Below are 16,528 nucleotides of genomic sequence, written 5' to 3'. Positions count from 1 at the left end.
TTTATTTACAGCTCGTACAAAATAGATATATGTTTCAAAGTTTTACTGACCTTCAAAGTAGTCACCAGCATTGTGTATAACCCGTTGTCAGCGCTGTAGAAGTCATAAGATAATCTTAGCAGTGCCAGTTGTGTTGACAGTTCGAGCGGCGCGATTTATTGCGCGACGAATTTGTAGCAGTTTTGAAGCGAATGCTGTGAAGTGTTCCCTACAGTTTAGGAATCGAGTTGAACTTACGAGGGCTTAAGTCAGGGGAGCGAGTAGGTGGTATAGCACTTAGCAGCCCATCAGTCAAACAAATCAGTAACAGATTGCACTGTAAGTGCTTGAGCATTGTCCTGCAAAATGATGGTCAGATCCTGCAGAAATGTTCGCTTTCGTACGTTGTATCTGCTCGGAGAGGACGTCGTAAGACACCCGTTAAGGTTCGTTGTTGATCGATGAACTCAGTTATTTTATTACAGAGGGCAGCTAACCCTCTGGCTGAACACGCTGAGCTACCGTGCCGGCGCCACTCAGCTATCGGGGCGGACATTGTAATGGATCTGGGAGATGTTATTTTTTTACCGTGTTTGTCGATACTGAATTGAAAACGTTTTCTTATATTTTTGTCAGAATTTATTATAATTTGTCTTATTATATGTTAATTTACTTCTGTTTCTGAGAGTAAAAGCATATTGATTACTATTAGAAAATGTATCGAAGAATAGCAAAGAAACTGATTGTGTAAAATATCTTTGACGTTGGAGTAGTCTTTGACTATAGTCAGTCCGAGTCGGAAGCTAACTCTTGGTGTGTGTTGACGGAAGAACAATGTGAAGGTCGCAGTCATAAATAATTTTGAATTATGTTAACTATTATTTTTGTATTATCTGAAAAGAAGAAACTACATTGGAAGAAACTGTATTTGAAACACCAAAATGAGAGAAACACGTTGAACCACGTCATTTTCTGCAGCCGACAACGATGCATTGTGGAATCATACTTAGACAACTGAAGCCAAGACTTATATTTGCTTGCAAACGTCTAATGGAAAAGGTACTGTCACGAAATATGGCAAATTTTAAGTTTATAAAAAAATAGTGACCATATTTTCAACTTGTGTAATAGCCGGGAAGCCATATTTCAACATGCATAACGGTAAACAAAAATGTTCTTCGTTTTTGCCAACTTAACAGGTTTACACACACACAATCCGACAATTGGTTAATGTGCTGTGGTGTGACCACCCCTGGCACCAATATAGGCCTGACAACGACGGGACGTGCTGTGAATGAAGTCATCACTCTCAAGTTGAGGCAATAACGTCCATTCTTCCTGCAGAGCTGCTCACAGGTCTTAGAGAGTGGTTGGTGGATACTGACACGATACAACTCGTCTCCGTAGTGCATCCAAGAATTGCTCTATGGGATGCAAATCGGGAGAGCGAGCAGGCCACGCCATGCGTGCAATATCTTCCGTTTCCAAGAAAATATTAGCGACGTGTGCTGTATGAGGTCGAGCATTATCGTCATCGATACAAAGTCTGGGCCCACAGCACCTAGCAACATCCGCGCATGAGATCCCAAGATCACGGTATCTTGCTGATTCACCAGTACAATTTCATGAAGAGGAATCGAGTGGTCAACATAACCCCTGCCCACACCGTTAGAGATCCTCCTCGACATCGGTCTCTTTCCACAATGTTTGGGTCCCGAAATCCGTCGAGAATCACTCTCCAGTCCAAATCGGGTCTCATCTGTGAAAAGATCATTGACCCGCCGTTCGAACGCCCCGGTGGCATGTTGACGGCTCCACTCAACATGTTCCGTTCTGTGAAGACACGCCAGAGGTAAACAGACAGCAGGTCTCCAACAATAAAGGCCACTCTGTTGAAGCATTCTGTACACCGTTTGCCTCGATACAACACGTCCGCGGGATGCTGCGAGGTCAGATGCCAGTTGCAGTGCATTATTGAAGCGGTACCGTCGTGCACTTACAGCCAAATGACGGTCCGCTCTCTCTGATGTCACATGTGGTCGGCACTGTCCTGGTCTCCGGGATACAGTTTCGGTCTCTATAAACTGTCACCTCATCCGAGAAACAACAGAACGATTCACATTAAGCCATCGGGCCACATCAGTTCGCGGCTGTCTTGCTTCTGTTCTTCCTAACATCCTCCATAGCAGAGAGTCTGTAGGCGTCTTCTCTGACAGGGGGAGGCCGCCAATTGTGAAATTCAGATTCGATTCATACTGCGCATAATAAAAGCTCATGGCCAGAGGTGTAATGTGGCAAAGCACCAAGATGCACCTCTCAGCCGTTGTCGAGAAAATCGACAGTAAAAAGAAACCGTTGCGGTGAAATACTCTCGAAGTTTAATAATTCTCTACAGCGTCGTGGCGCAGCTGTAAGCGCTCGGGTTCGTAAACCGAAGATCGCCGGATCGAATCTCGCGCTATGTAACCTTTTTTTTAGTATTTGTTTTTTATAATTCAAATATATATATATATATATATGATTCCCGGCAATCAGTTGCAACAATTATGCATATAATAAGTTGTTGAAAGTCGTTTGTCGTGGAAAAACTGGCGACATCATTATGTTTTCCGCAAACAAAGTTGTATTTCACAAATGTTATTAATTGTCTTCATAATGTTAACCACGTATAGTTAACGGAAGACGTAGAAACGATATTCCGAAACGAATACGTATAGCGTAAGTCAAACGTTCAAATTAGAAAAGAGACCCCACGACCACAAATTTGCTGTGGCAGGTATGAAATATAAACTCAGTTACTCGCTCGTTATACTTGAATGACAGATGTTGAATGGGCCGAAACGAGCCGCCGCATAACAGCGTAGTTGCCTGCTAACTTCGAAAGAAGGTAGATACGGTCCCTAGCGCAACTTATAACATTGTCGAAAATCAGTGCGGACGGGAGAGCTTTGGTACACCCTGTTAAAAAAAAAAACGGAAAAATGGAGGCGATACAATTGGAGAGCGATCCGCCTTCACCAACATGCATAAGCAATTCATTAATACTATATATATATATATATATATATATATATATTTGAATTACAAAAAACAAATACTAAAAAAAAAAAAATTGCATGGCGCGAGATTCGATCCGGCGACCTTCGGATTACGAACCCGAGCGCTTACCGCTGCGCCACGACGCTGTAGGAAAATATAAATCGTAGAGAGTATTTCACCGCAACGGTTTCTTTTAACTCGATTTTCTCGACAACGGCTGAGAAGTGCATCTTGGTGCTTGCCACATTACACCTCTGGCTATGAGCTTTTATTATGCGCAGTATGAATCGAATCTGAATTTCACAATTGGCGGCCTCCCCTTGTGAGCCATATTGCACCGCCTGTGACTGTCTGCACAGTGACTGTGGAACTATCCTGCAGACACTACCCCGCTTCAGAGGTGCCGTGCAGGACACGATAGTAACGACATTCGTCGACAGTTTGTGTGATTATATCGTGAATACAGGACGGGGGAAGCGCAGTTTGTTGCTTCAATTTTGGACATCAGTGTAATTTATTTCTTCGAGACGCGTTTTGCTTTTTTACTTTCAGGTGACTTCAGTGGAAGCTAGAATAATGCAGTTTTGTTTCGATTTGCCATATTTTCAGATTATGAAACAGCTCACGTCTTGTTTTTACGTAAATAAGTGAACACTTACAGTTATTCGCGTTTTTGGTTGGCATCTGCGTTCCTGTCATCTGGTCACACGACGGAGGACGCACTATAACTTCACTTACGAAATACGAGCTCATTTTATATTATGAACTTTGTTATTCGCAATTTTCATACTGTTTGCCCTAATTGTTATGGAGCACTATAAGTCTTTTGTCACTAATTGTAGATATTTTACCGAACACTCTGACTTAAAGTCGTAACTACTGTGTATTCACTTTATGTCTCATCCTGATTGGTTTGCTTACGTTGGTTTGTGATTGTGATCTCTTAGGTATTCTGGAAATGTGAAGTGGTTTGTCCCATACTTCCAGGCTCTCATGTGTTCCTTCTATCTGCATTCAAATGTTCTGCGTGTTTTTTTCTATGTATCTGCCATCACAAGTGTTACAGTTTAATTGATATATACCTGATTTCTGGTGTATGTCTATGTCTTTTGTCAGTCTTGGGGTTATTTTTTGATAGCATTATCTGTTGTGTATGCTGTGTTTACGCCCAGTCTTTTGAAAACGTTGTGATTTTGTTCATGGATTGGTTTTTGTATGTTATTGTGCATCATCTTGTATTTTCTCTTAAATTTTCCTGATTATTCTGTGTAGTTGTTATGGTACTGAGTGTTTGCGATTGTGATTGTTTCTGTTGTGCTGTTGTCTGTGGTTTTGTGTTTTCTGCTTTTACTTTACTTATAATTTTGTTGTTTAGCTATGTGACTATTTTACTACAGTAACCTTTGTTTTTGTGTATCTACATTGTTATGTCGAGTTATTTTGGTAGGTGTTTTTTTTCTGAGGGACACTGTGTTGAATCTATAGAGCACGTGTCGAAGTGCTGCTTGCTTTTGTGAGTGTGGGTGGTTTGAGGATTGCGGAATTACAATGTCAGTTGTTGTGGGTTTATTGTAATTTTCAAACATATGCTTATTGCTTTTTTTATTCTTATAACCAGAAAGTTAATTTGGTTGGTCTCTTCACTTTCAGTTGTTGACTATATATTTTCAGATACCTTATTGAAGTCAGAATGTAATTTTTCAATTTTTATTTGTATTTCATCTATTAAGCCGGAGATGTGGTCCATATACCCGAACCAGTGTAATGTCGTTTTCGTGAAAATACTTTGTTCAATGTGGTTTATAAAAATATTTGTTAATGTTCATGAACCTGTTCGTAAAGGATATTTGCCCATTCACTCATTACTAGGGTAACAATTCCCGTAAGAGTTTGGGCAAAGTGTGCGCATTCGCACAGAAGCAGGTCAATGGCCGGGTAGCCTTTAACTATATGAAGATAGTAACTGTCCGGAAAAACAGATACCAATGATAACCATGCAGCTTCTCTAGAAAGAAATGATAATTAATCGAAACCCTCAGCTGCCAACAGGTGTTGTTGATATACCTCAATGGGGACAGCTGAAAATGTGTGCCCCTACCGGGACTCGAACCCGGGATCTCCTGCTTGCATGGCAGACGCTCTATTAATCTTTCTTTTTTTTTTTTCGCTGTTGATCGTTGGGTTTTGTCGTTGCGGACGTCGCACGGCATCTGTTAAAGTTCGTTTGTTGATCCTTCCACTCAGTTTTTTATTACAGAGGCCAACCAGCTCTCTGACCGAACACGCTGAACTACCGCGCCGGCAGAAACGAAAATCGAGTATTTCAGAAACCCGATATTTTGAGCAGTTTTAACATTCACGTAAAAGTGATGTTGAAAAATATCGATAAGACTGAAAATCGGTTGTTTCAGCGAAATCTCGAGACGAAGCCATGCTCACTAAGATTAAATGGGGGAAGGAACCAGGCCCGGATGGAAATGAGCGTTTGGCGTCATTGGCCGGGAGGCCCCTTGCGGGGCAAGTCCGGCCGCCCTGGTACAGGTCTTAATACATTCAACGCCACATTGGGAGACCTACGCGACGGATGGGGATGAAATGATGATGAAGACAACACAACACCCAGTCCCTGAGCGGAGAAAGTCTCCAACCCAGCCGGGAATCGAACCCGGGCCCGTAGGACGGCAATCCGCCACGCTGACACAGCTATAGGGGCGGACCCCCAGCTGAGCCCCCGAGGGCACGGAGGATTGCGCCACTGCAGGGACTTATCCCACATTCCCAACTGTCCACAACCTACATTCGTAATGTTCCTAAAGGATATTTGCCCATTCACTCGTTACTCGCGCCAACTAAGGTGACGATTCCCGTAAGAGTTAGGGCAAAGAGTGCGCATTCGCACAGAAGAAGGTTAATGGAACATTACGAATGTAGGTTGTGGACAGTTAGGAATGTGGGATGCAAGGGATAAGTCCCTGCGGTCGCACTCTCCTCTGTGCCCTCGATGGCTCAGATGGGCAGAGCATCTGCCATGTAAGCTGGAGATCCCGGGTTCGAATCCTGGTCGGGGCACACATTTTCAGCTGTTCCCACTGAGGTATATCAACAACACCTGTTGGCAGCTCAGGGTTTCGATAATTATCATTTCTTTCTAGACAAGGTGCATGGTCATCATTGGTATCTGTTCTTTCGAAATAGTTACTATCTTCATATAATACATGAGAGCCTGGAAACAACTAAGAGAACACAGACACAAAGTAATCTCCAGAGAAGAAGACATGAAAATAACTAGAATCAACAATAAAAATACCTCCTAAAGACGACTTCACACGATCCGTCCAGCACCGTCACATGAAGGTGTATTCAGACTGGCCGTCACGCCACGGCACGTCCTCGTGATCTCAACTCCCATCGCTATCCTAAACTGTTTTCTTCGTGGTAACTGCGATATTTGCAAGTTGATTTTAAACTGTTTCTATACGTGAAGTGCACATGCACAACGTGCTATCTTACATATGTGGATATTTGAGTCCACATTTGTACGAAAATGAGATTTATTGGACTCTAATGGTTTTCAGCTTGCAGGGATAGCTTGTACATCTGAGAAGGAAGACAGAAGCGCAGAACAACACAATAAAAAACTGTGGGTCCAAAAAATATCATCACGCGGTACGGAAAGTGTATTTCACACACAGTTTACAAGAAGCTCGAGGAAAAGGAAACTTCATTTTACATTTTAGAAAGTAAGTTTTTTTTTATTTGTTATGTCAAATTGCAGCCATAATTACTGAAAGAAACGCAGTGTTACGAGCTGCCATCACGTCCCGTGAAAAGTGGTTTGTTTAAGCTTAATTTTCATTGACAGTCCACTGCAAATTTTTGTGCAATAGTCAAATCTCCCTCAATACCTTTCCCTTCAAGGTTTATGGGTTTTCTTTAAGTCTTGTGTTTGGCTTTTAATAGTTCAAATTCCTTATTTGCACTGGGGTTAGCTAGTGAAAACACATGTATTGACCACTGATGACTGCAAAACTGTTTCATTCCCAATTCAGAGAGCTACTTAACAATAAATAAGCCTTTCACAAACACATATTTAAACAAATAACTTGCAGTGTCTAAAGGTTTCAGGCCATTTCTTTACGATACACTACGAATGCTTGACAATATACAAATAAATTTCACGTACTAATCAATCTGATTCTATCCACAGTACTTTTCTCACTTCAAGTCACAGCCATGTTGCATGCATTTCATTGTAAAATATTAAATACCGTACCGGGATGTATAAAAACCCACATTATCAACGTAGTCAAATGGTTCAAATGGCTCTGAGCACTATGGAACTTAACATCTGTGGTCATCAGTCCCCTAGAACTTAGAACTACTTAAACCGAACTAACCTAAGCACATCACACACATCCATGCCCGAGGCAGGATTCGAACCTGCGACCGTAGCGGTCACGCGGTTCCAGACTGAAGTGCCTAGAAGCGCACGGCCACACCGGCCGGCTAAACGTAGTCGAGGGCAAGTAATTTTGTACGCTCATGTCATACAATCCAGACTGCTGTTTCACTGCTTCAATTAACCTTTCGTCGTTTACTATAAATTTTAACAAATGAGAAAATAACGAAACGAAACAGTTTTGTAACAAATAACGAACAAAAAACAACTGATATTAACCACTAATACCAGAACTAAACCAAATACGGATATCTGCACATGGCAGTATATCGGGAGGAAATGCGCTTGGGCGTGGCGTGATCAATAACGGACGGATGACGTCAGCCGTCCAATCTTTCTTGCCAAGAAACCTTGACTGCGCCATGACATGGGATGGGACGACCAATGTGGATGCCGCGATCTGAAATGCACCGCAGAATGTTTTTACGGGACAGGACGTGGCGTGACGGCCTGTGTGAACTGACCTTAACCTTGAGAGAAAATTACCACACACAGAAAACGAAAGCAGGAAAGAAAATCCTGTTCAAAGTTCAAATACACGTCACACAACCCATTTTTACACTAATAGATAAAATAATTAAGTAACACTCCAATAGAGGATTATAACAATAATAATAATAATAATAATAATAATAATAATAATAATACATCCCCTTTCCACCCACTGGCCCTTGAACCCCTCCACAAACATTTAAACCAAAAATCGAGTCAGCTGAACACCAAAACTTTCAACCACTCTCTGACAGCTATTACATTCATATTCAACTCTACAACTCGCCTGAATAACCACCGACTCTCCCCTGCCACCGCCCCCCCCCCCCTACACACACACACGTACATAAAAAAAGAAACGTACACATAAAGTGTTTCTCTCTCTTACGCGTGCCCGCACACACACACACACACATTATATATATATATATATATATATATATATATATATATGGTGTCCCAGCTATCTTGTCCACCCAAAATATCTCCGGAACAATAACAGCTATTGGAAAACGACTTTCATCGGTATCAATGTAGGGCTGGGGCCCATGAATGTACATATTTGGAAACATTTTAAAACGAAAGCATATGTGTTTTTTAACACAAACTTATTTTTTTAAATGGACCTCCTAAATTTTTTCTTCAGCAATCCATAGCATGACAAAGCACATTCACAATGGCGTTGATTGCATCGCAATATTCCCATTACATCACGAGATATTAAGACGCGAAGTTGACGCTTGAAACACCCGACATGCGCTGCTAGCGCACGTCCTGAGACTCAGGCGTGAACCCCATGCTGCCCGTAATCGCGATGTGATTGACATGCGTAATCACACTTCCATACTTATCAAGAGGTCCGGAACGAATAATACGGTCTGCTGCCCTCCTGCATTAACGTCGTACATTCCAGCAGGTATTTATCCCATAGGCTAGGGGTGATGCGGTTCTGTAACATATCTGTGTACCGCAACGTTAGTCACAAAGTTAACTTCGCTTATCGTTAATCCGTTACTAAAAAGGTAATGCCGTTCAACGTTAAAACTTTACTTTACTGTAGATCTAGCGCAAGTGACAATTAATCATTCACTCGTAATAGTAAAATTCATGTTGATGGTTTTAGAGAAACGAGCAAGTGGACTAAAAGTTTTACCGTTGTTTAGGTAAAAATGTTTTGATTTGGGAAGTTCACGTAGGACATAGAAGATGAATGTAAACATGTTTAACCAATTAGTTTTATTATCACATAATTATCAATGTTATGTTTATCTAATGCGTTAAATGACAAATTGTTGCAAACAAATGTTTCTTAACATCACTGGGTAAAATGGCCCTTTGTAGAAACTTCCACTGTGATACCAGCACTACATACTAAACATAGCGTTCACATCTCACGCTCAAAGTGATGCCCATTGGCTTGCATACATAGCGTCACTCTGCGGAAGAAGGATGCCCTACTTCGTGCTACTGTTTCCTCTTTGATGGCTGTACAAGCATCAATAATGCGTTGCTTCATATCCTCTGGTGTTGTTGGTTCATGTAGGTAAACAGCATCCTTCACTGCTCCCCAAAGAAAATAATCCTGCGGTGTAATGTCCGGAGATCGGGCAGGCCACCTAACTGGGCCACCTCGTCCAATCCACCTACCAGGGAACTTACGGTTAGAAGTCGTCGTGCTCGTAAGGCGTTATGTGCAGCGCATCCGTCATGCTGATACCACATGACCATTCTCCGGTTCAGAGGTACGGTGTCCAAGAGAACAGGAAGATTGTGTCGTATAAATCTGGAGTATTGTCTGCCATTTTGGATGCCATTTATAAAGAAAGGTCCGATAATGGTATCTCCAATAATCCCACACCAAACATTAACTTTCCACGGACGTTGATGCTCTACCTGACGGAGCCATTTTGGATTGTCTGCGGACTAATAATGCATATTCCTCATATTGACAATTCCTTTGTTGGAGAATGATGCCTCGTCGGTAGAGAACATCTGCAAAAAAATTTGAATTAGAAGTTTTTGCTGAGCCCACCGACAAAATGTTGCCCTATTACGGAAGTCATTTCCATGAAGATCCTGGTGTAAATGAACATGGTAAGGATGAAATTTATGACGTTTATGAATACGCTGTGCACCTGATTTCGACACACCAACTTCACGTTCAATTTGACGTGTGCTGATCTGAGGATTCACAGCTATGGTAGCGAGCACAGCAACTTCAGCACGTTCATCTGTGCGTGTTCTAGGATGATGCCGAGGTCTTGGATTCAAGCTTCCCGTTTGAGATGTGAGACGACCAAACATCCGGCGCGAAGGCGATGGCTTATCAGGGAATCGTCTTCTGTACAGTCGTTCTGCCTGAACAGCATTTCGTCCACCTGCAACAGGGTACAGTACAGGTATGTAGAGTAGGGTAGAAAACAGACATATTAGCTTAATAATCATAATGTTCGCTAACAGTACTATCAACAAACAAGCAATCTCATAACGTATTTCCCGTCAACGTACATTCTCCATAGATCAGCAGCATTTCTACCATATCTTCATGTGTGTACATGTTACTGTACAGTATAAGTTCCACAACACAACGTTTATTCACAATGTGTACTACCTCCGCGCCGTCACTAGATTACTCTTATGCACGACTACACTGGCAAGCGGTGTACTGACGCCAAAGCAACAACGAATGGGATGCTCGGAGGGTGGTGGAGTACAGGAGTTTGCATGGGTCGCAAATCATAAACAAGGCGAAGTGGTAACTGTGGCAGTAGTGGGAACTACGTGGGACACTTGACTAGGTAGAGCCAGGCCCTGCGCGACAGGCACAATGGGTCATATAACGCATTAGATAAACCTTATTTTGGGTGTGCAGGATAAATAAGACAACCTGACGGGTGTACACCGATCGGTACTGGTTCATATTGTGTACGTAGATGCGTAAAACGTGCAAGAGGGAAACCATTATGTGCTTATGAGAGTTGATGGCAGCAGACCGTATTATTCGTTTCGGACCTCTTGATAAGTATGGAGGTGTGATTGGGCATGTCAATCACATCGCGATTACGGGCAGCATGGGGTTCACGCCTGAGCCTCAGGACGTGCGCTAGCAGCGCATGTCGGGTGTTTCAAGCGTCAACTTCGCGTCTCAATATGTCGGGATGTAATGGGAATATTGCGATGCAATCAACGCCATTGTGTATGTGCTTTGTCATGCTGTGGATTGCTGATGAAAATTATTAGGAGGTGCATTTAAAAAAACATAAGTTTGTGTTAAAAAGCACATATGCTTTCGTTTTAGAATGTTTCCAAATATGTACATTCATGGGCCCCAGCCCTACATTGATACCGGTGAAAGTCGTTTTCCAATAGCTGTTATTGTTCCAGAGATATTTTGGGTGGACAAGATATCTGGGACACCCTATATATATATATATATATATATATATATATATATATATATATATATATATATATATATATATATATAAGTTTTCAGCATATACTCCGTTAGGTTGGTAACATGTACGTAAAGAAGTCAAACAAGATGATACAAAGTGAACACACAGTATTTACGACTTTAAACAAGTTTTCAGTAAAATATATACAACTAGGGACAGAAGACTATTAGTCCTCCACAGCAATTAGGGCAAACAATATAAAAATTGTGTGTGAAGAGGTTCATAACATGAAAACATGCTTATGTTTCAAAAAAGGGTCTGAGTACTATGGGGCAACTTCTGAGGTCATCAGTCCCCTAGAACTTAGAACTATTTAACCCTGACTAGCCTAAGGACATCACACACATCCACGCCCGAGGCAGAATTCGAACCTGTGCGACCGTAACGGTCGCGCGGGCTTATTATGTTTCATAAGTGCGACCTCTGTCATGTGACCAGATGATAGGGAACGCAGAGGCCAACCAAAACCGCGAAGAACTTTAGTAATCACTTATTTACGTAAAAAACAAGATGTGAACTGTTTTATAATCTACAAATATCGCATATCAAAACAAAACTGTATCATTCTAGATTCCACTGAATATGCCTGGAAGAAATAAAATACACTGCAGCAAGGAAAGGTGATTTTTATTTACAAAACAAATATAGGCATTGTATTTACCGACACTCAGTAGCTAATGCGATGGTACTGCAAGAGTACCGTTATTCTTGCTTGTCTTTCTTCCTTGTGGACAATTCAATTGACTAAGTTTTCCTCTGTCTCGGGCCGTGCGGCTAGTAGGCGCGCCTTACCACGGTTCGCGCCCCTGGGGACCGATGACATCAGAAGTTTGGTCCCATAGGAACTTACCACAACCACCTATCTCTCGAATCTGTCAAAGGTCGTTGCCTGACTCTGGTGATTTAAGCTTGCATTGATACTCATACCCTCGCTACATTCCTTGATTCAGTTTTTGGCAATAACCCGCTAAAAGGACAGCCTGAATTTTGGTAAACATTTTTGGAATTCAGTGACCAAATAATTGTTATATTTAGATTAAAGTTCAGTCTTGATCACGTTATGTCTGTTTTAATGAGTAACCGGTTTCGGTTTTTTCTATAAAACCATCATCAGACCCATTGGCTCCTTTGGGTTGGTAGGTGGAGCTCTCCTTGCTGCTGTGCAGTCAACTGATCAGTTGACTGCACAGCAGCAAGGAGAGCTCCACCTACCAACCCAAAGGAGCCAATGGGTCTGATGATGGTTTTATAGAAAAAACCGAAACCGGTTACTCATTAAAACAGACATAACGTGATCAAGACTGAACTTTAATCTAAATATAACAGCCTGAATTGTTTAATAGCTCATTGCATTGATGATAATTCAATGAATCTATTTAGCTACGGATAATACAAAGGAGGGAGGGGGGGGGGGGGTGACACAAGCAACCAAAGAACCCAGGTAACCGAGAGATAGGCACCAAATGGTATCCTTAATTTTCGTAATTTCTGATTTCATATTACTATATTATGAGGTTACTGTATAAGGACAGAGGATGGAATTACTGTTGTATACACGTAAGATGGTCATTTAAATATCACTTTCACTGGGCCCTCTACACAAATTTACATTAATTAAGTTACAAGGACACGATGCGAACCCCTTCTAATGTAAATGGTTTCTCAAGTCAGTGGTACGTACGGGATGAGGCGGAATGTTCCGTTGCTCCTGGAATGACCAATCTCATACGACACTCTCATACTCATGCCACACATGGACTACGTGACAACTACTATTTTGAAATATCTATTCAAAACGATTTCGGTGTCCCCATCTGATTTTTGGGGGAACAACGCAGCAAACAGGGGTGCAATCCTATGGTGGGAGGTAGGATTGTTCTCAAGCAGACGTAAGAACGCTCAGTTGACACACAAAAATAAAATACATCATATTAAATTCGTCACACGAACATTCGCAAAACCTGCATTGAGCTTCTACAAGAGCGATCGTATGCAGTGACGAACCAATCACAACGTTTCATCAACATCTTGTCACTGCAAATAAGTTTACTCGCCATCTTTGACCGTTCTTGGACAGCATCAATTCTTCACACAAAATACAAGCAACCCGTACTCCGTATTTCCATAAGAACGATCGTTAGCTCATCGGCTGTGCAGCCAAGTCTACATCTACATCTACATCCATACTCCGCAAGCCACCTGACGGTGTGTGGCGGAGGGTACCTTGAGTACCTCTATCGGTTCTCCCTTCTATTCGAGTCTCGTATTGTTCGTGGGAAGAAAGATTGTCGGTATGCCTCTGTGTGGGCTCTAATCTCTCTGATTTTATCCTCATGGTCTCTTCGCGAGATATACGTAGGAGGGAGCAATATACTGCTTGACTCCTCGGTGAAGGTATGTTCTCGAAACTTCAACAAAAGCCTGCACCGAGCTACTGAGCGTCTCTCTAACAGAGTCTTCCACTGGAGTTTATCTATCATCTCCGTAACGCTTTCGCGATTACTAAATGATCCTGTAACGAAGCGCACTGCTCTCCGTTCGATCTACTCTTTATCTCTTCTATCAACCCTATCTGGTACGGATCCCACACTGCTGAGCAGTATTCAAGCAGTGGGCGAACAAGTGTACTGTAACTTACCTCCTTTGTTTTCGGACTGCATTTCCTTAGGATTCTTCCAATAAATCTCAGTCCGGCATCTGCTTCACCGACGATTAATTTTATATGGTCATTCCATTTTAAATCACTCCTAATGCCTACTCCCAGATAATTTATGGAACTGACTGCTTCCAGTTGTTGACCTGCTATCTTGTAGCTAGATGATAAAGGATCTTTCTTTCTATGTATTCGCAGCACATTACACTTGTCTACACTGAGATTCAATTGCCATTCCCTGCACCATGCTTCAATTTGTTGCAGATCCTCCTGCATTTCAGTCCACGTGTGATCTTGGAAATCAATAGCTCCAAACTACACACCATATGCGATTGCTCTTAGATTTTATATTATAATGTCACACGTAAAACGAACATTTGTTCTGACATTTGAGGGCAACATAACACAAATGGGAAGAGGATATGCATTAATTCGGTATCAGAGCAAATAGTTGCGAAGATCAATGTGTCATTACTAATAAAGGAATTCTGCGTACCTTGGAGATAACGTAATGGGACGGAACAGCCAGTTCTGTCTCAGTATTTCCGCCTTTATGAAACCAGTTACAGATGCCTGATGTGAGGTATTCCTCGTTGTGGACGATGCTTATCGAGGAATGTTCCCCATCCGTGCACTGGAGAGTTTCCTCAGCGCCTGAGCTCTTCTCCACAAATGCTGCCACGGCCTTCAGCGCTATCTGCACGACTCATCTGCTGGCAGCCGGGAACATCAGAGACGCTCTGCAGACTTCTCCGACTAAGAGACCCTGTTCTTTTCCTCCTCATAACCCCGCACGACTCCCATTCTGTGTTTGCGGACAGCGATCGGAGGTTTCGAAAACAGTGGTAATCCTCTGTACTTCCATCTAACAATACACACTTGTCGTCGAGAAGGGAAGAAACAATGTAGATTTGATCAGAAACGCATTTCAGAAATAGAAGTGGAAACAAAATCGTGTACTGGGCAACTACCTCATCAGTTAAAAAGGAATATGGTATATAAATTACGAACGGAGATATAGTTGTAGAAGCATTCCAAAACGTCTTGAAGTTTTAGAATGGTTCAAGGTTTTATTTGAGTCATCAGTCTTCTGACTAGTTTGATGCAGTCCGCCACGAATTCTTCTCATCTGCCAACCTCTTCATCTCAGAGTTAGACTTGCGACCTACGTCCTCAAGTATCAAGTGCACTCCAATCTCTGTCTTCCTCTACAGTTCTCACTCTCTACAGGTCCCTCTAAGAACACTGAAATTATACCCTGGTGTCTTAACAGACGTCCTATCATAATGTTCCTTCTTCTTGTTAATGTTTTCCACATATTCGTTCCCTCTCCAATGCTTCGTAGAACCTCTTTATTCCTTACCTTATCGGTCGGCCACATCTCAAATGCTTCTACTCTCAATCTTTCCGGTTTTTCCGCAGTCCGCGTTTCACTACCATAAAATGCTGTGTTCCAAACTTAAATTCTCAGACATTTATTCCTCAAATTAAGGCCTATATTTGATACTAGTAGACTTCTCTTGGCTCATGTCCTCCTTGCTTCAGCCGTCATTGATTATTTTGGTGCCTAGGTAGTAGAATTCCTTAACTTCGTTCACTTCATGACCATTAATCCTTGTGTTAAGTTCCTTGCTGTTCTCATTTCTGCTACTTCTCATTACTTTCATCTTTCTTCGATTTACTCTCAATTCATATTCTGTACTCACTAGACTGTTCGTTCCATTCAGCAGATCATGTAATTCTTTTTCATTTTCATTAAGAATAACAACATCGTCAGCAAGTTATATCATTGATATCATTTTACCTTCAATGTCAATTCCACTCCTGACCCCTTCTTTTCTTTCCATCATTGCTACCTCGATGTATAGATTAGACAGTAGGGACGAAAGACTACATCCCTGTCTTACACCCTTTTAACTCGAGCAATTCTTTCTTGGTCTTCCACTCTTATTATTCCCTCTTAGTTCTTGTACATGTTGAGTATTACTCATCTATCCCTACAGCTTAGCCGTATTTTTCTCAGAATTTTAAACATCTTGCAGCATTTGACCTTGTCGACCGCTTTTCCCAGCTCGAAAAATCCTATGAACGTGTCTTGATTTTTCTTCAGTCTTGCTTCCATTATTAATCGCAACGTCAGAATCGCCTCTCTCGTGCCTTTACCTTTCCTACAGTCGACCTGTTAGCCATCTAACACATTCTCAGTTTTCTTCTCCATTCTTCTGTATATAATTTTTGTCAACAACTTGGATGGATGAGCTGTTAAGCTGATTGTACGATAATTCTCACACTTGCCAGCTCCTGCAGTTCTCGGAATTGTGTGTACGATATTTTTGGGAAATTCAGATGGTGAGTCGAAACAAGGCCCCAGGAGTAGACATCATTCCATTAGAATTACTGACAGCTATGGGAGAACCAGTCCTGACAAAACTCTACCACCTGGTGGGC

The 16,528-nt window shown here is 41.9% G+C and overlaps 1 non-coding gene across 1 annotated transcript; it reads left to right on the top strand.

The window, feature by feature from the left end:
• The first annotated feature begins 6,012 nt into the window (after window positions 1-6,012).
• Window positions 6,013-6,087, top strand: Trnat-ugu. Its single transcript has one exon. It is a non-coding gene; the product is annotated as a tRNA-Thr (tRNA).
• Window positions 6,088-16,528: the final 10,441 nt, after the last annotated feature.

This window comes from Schistocerca americana, chromosome 1, assembly GCF_021461395.2.
Source record: "Schistocerca americana isolate TAMUIC-IGC-003095 chromosome 1, iqSchAmer2.1, whole genome shotgun sequence".
Lineage (NCBI taxonomy): Eukaryota > Metazoa > Arthropoda > Insecta > Orthoptera > Acrididae > Schistocerca > Schistocerca americana.
This window is presented reverse-complemented; position numbering and strand designations above follow the sequence as displayed.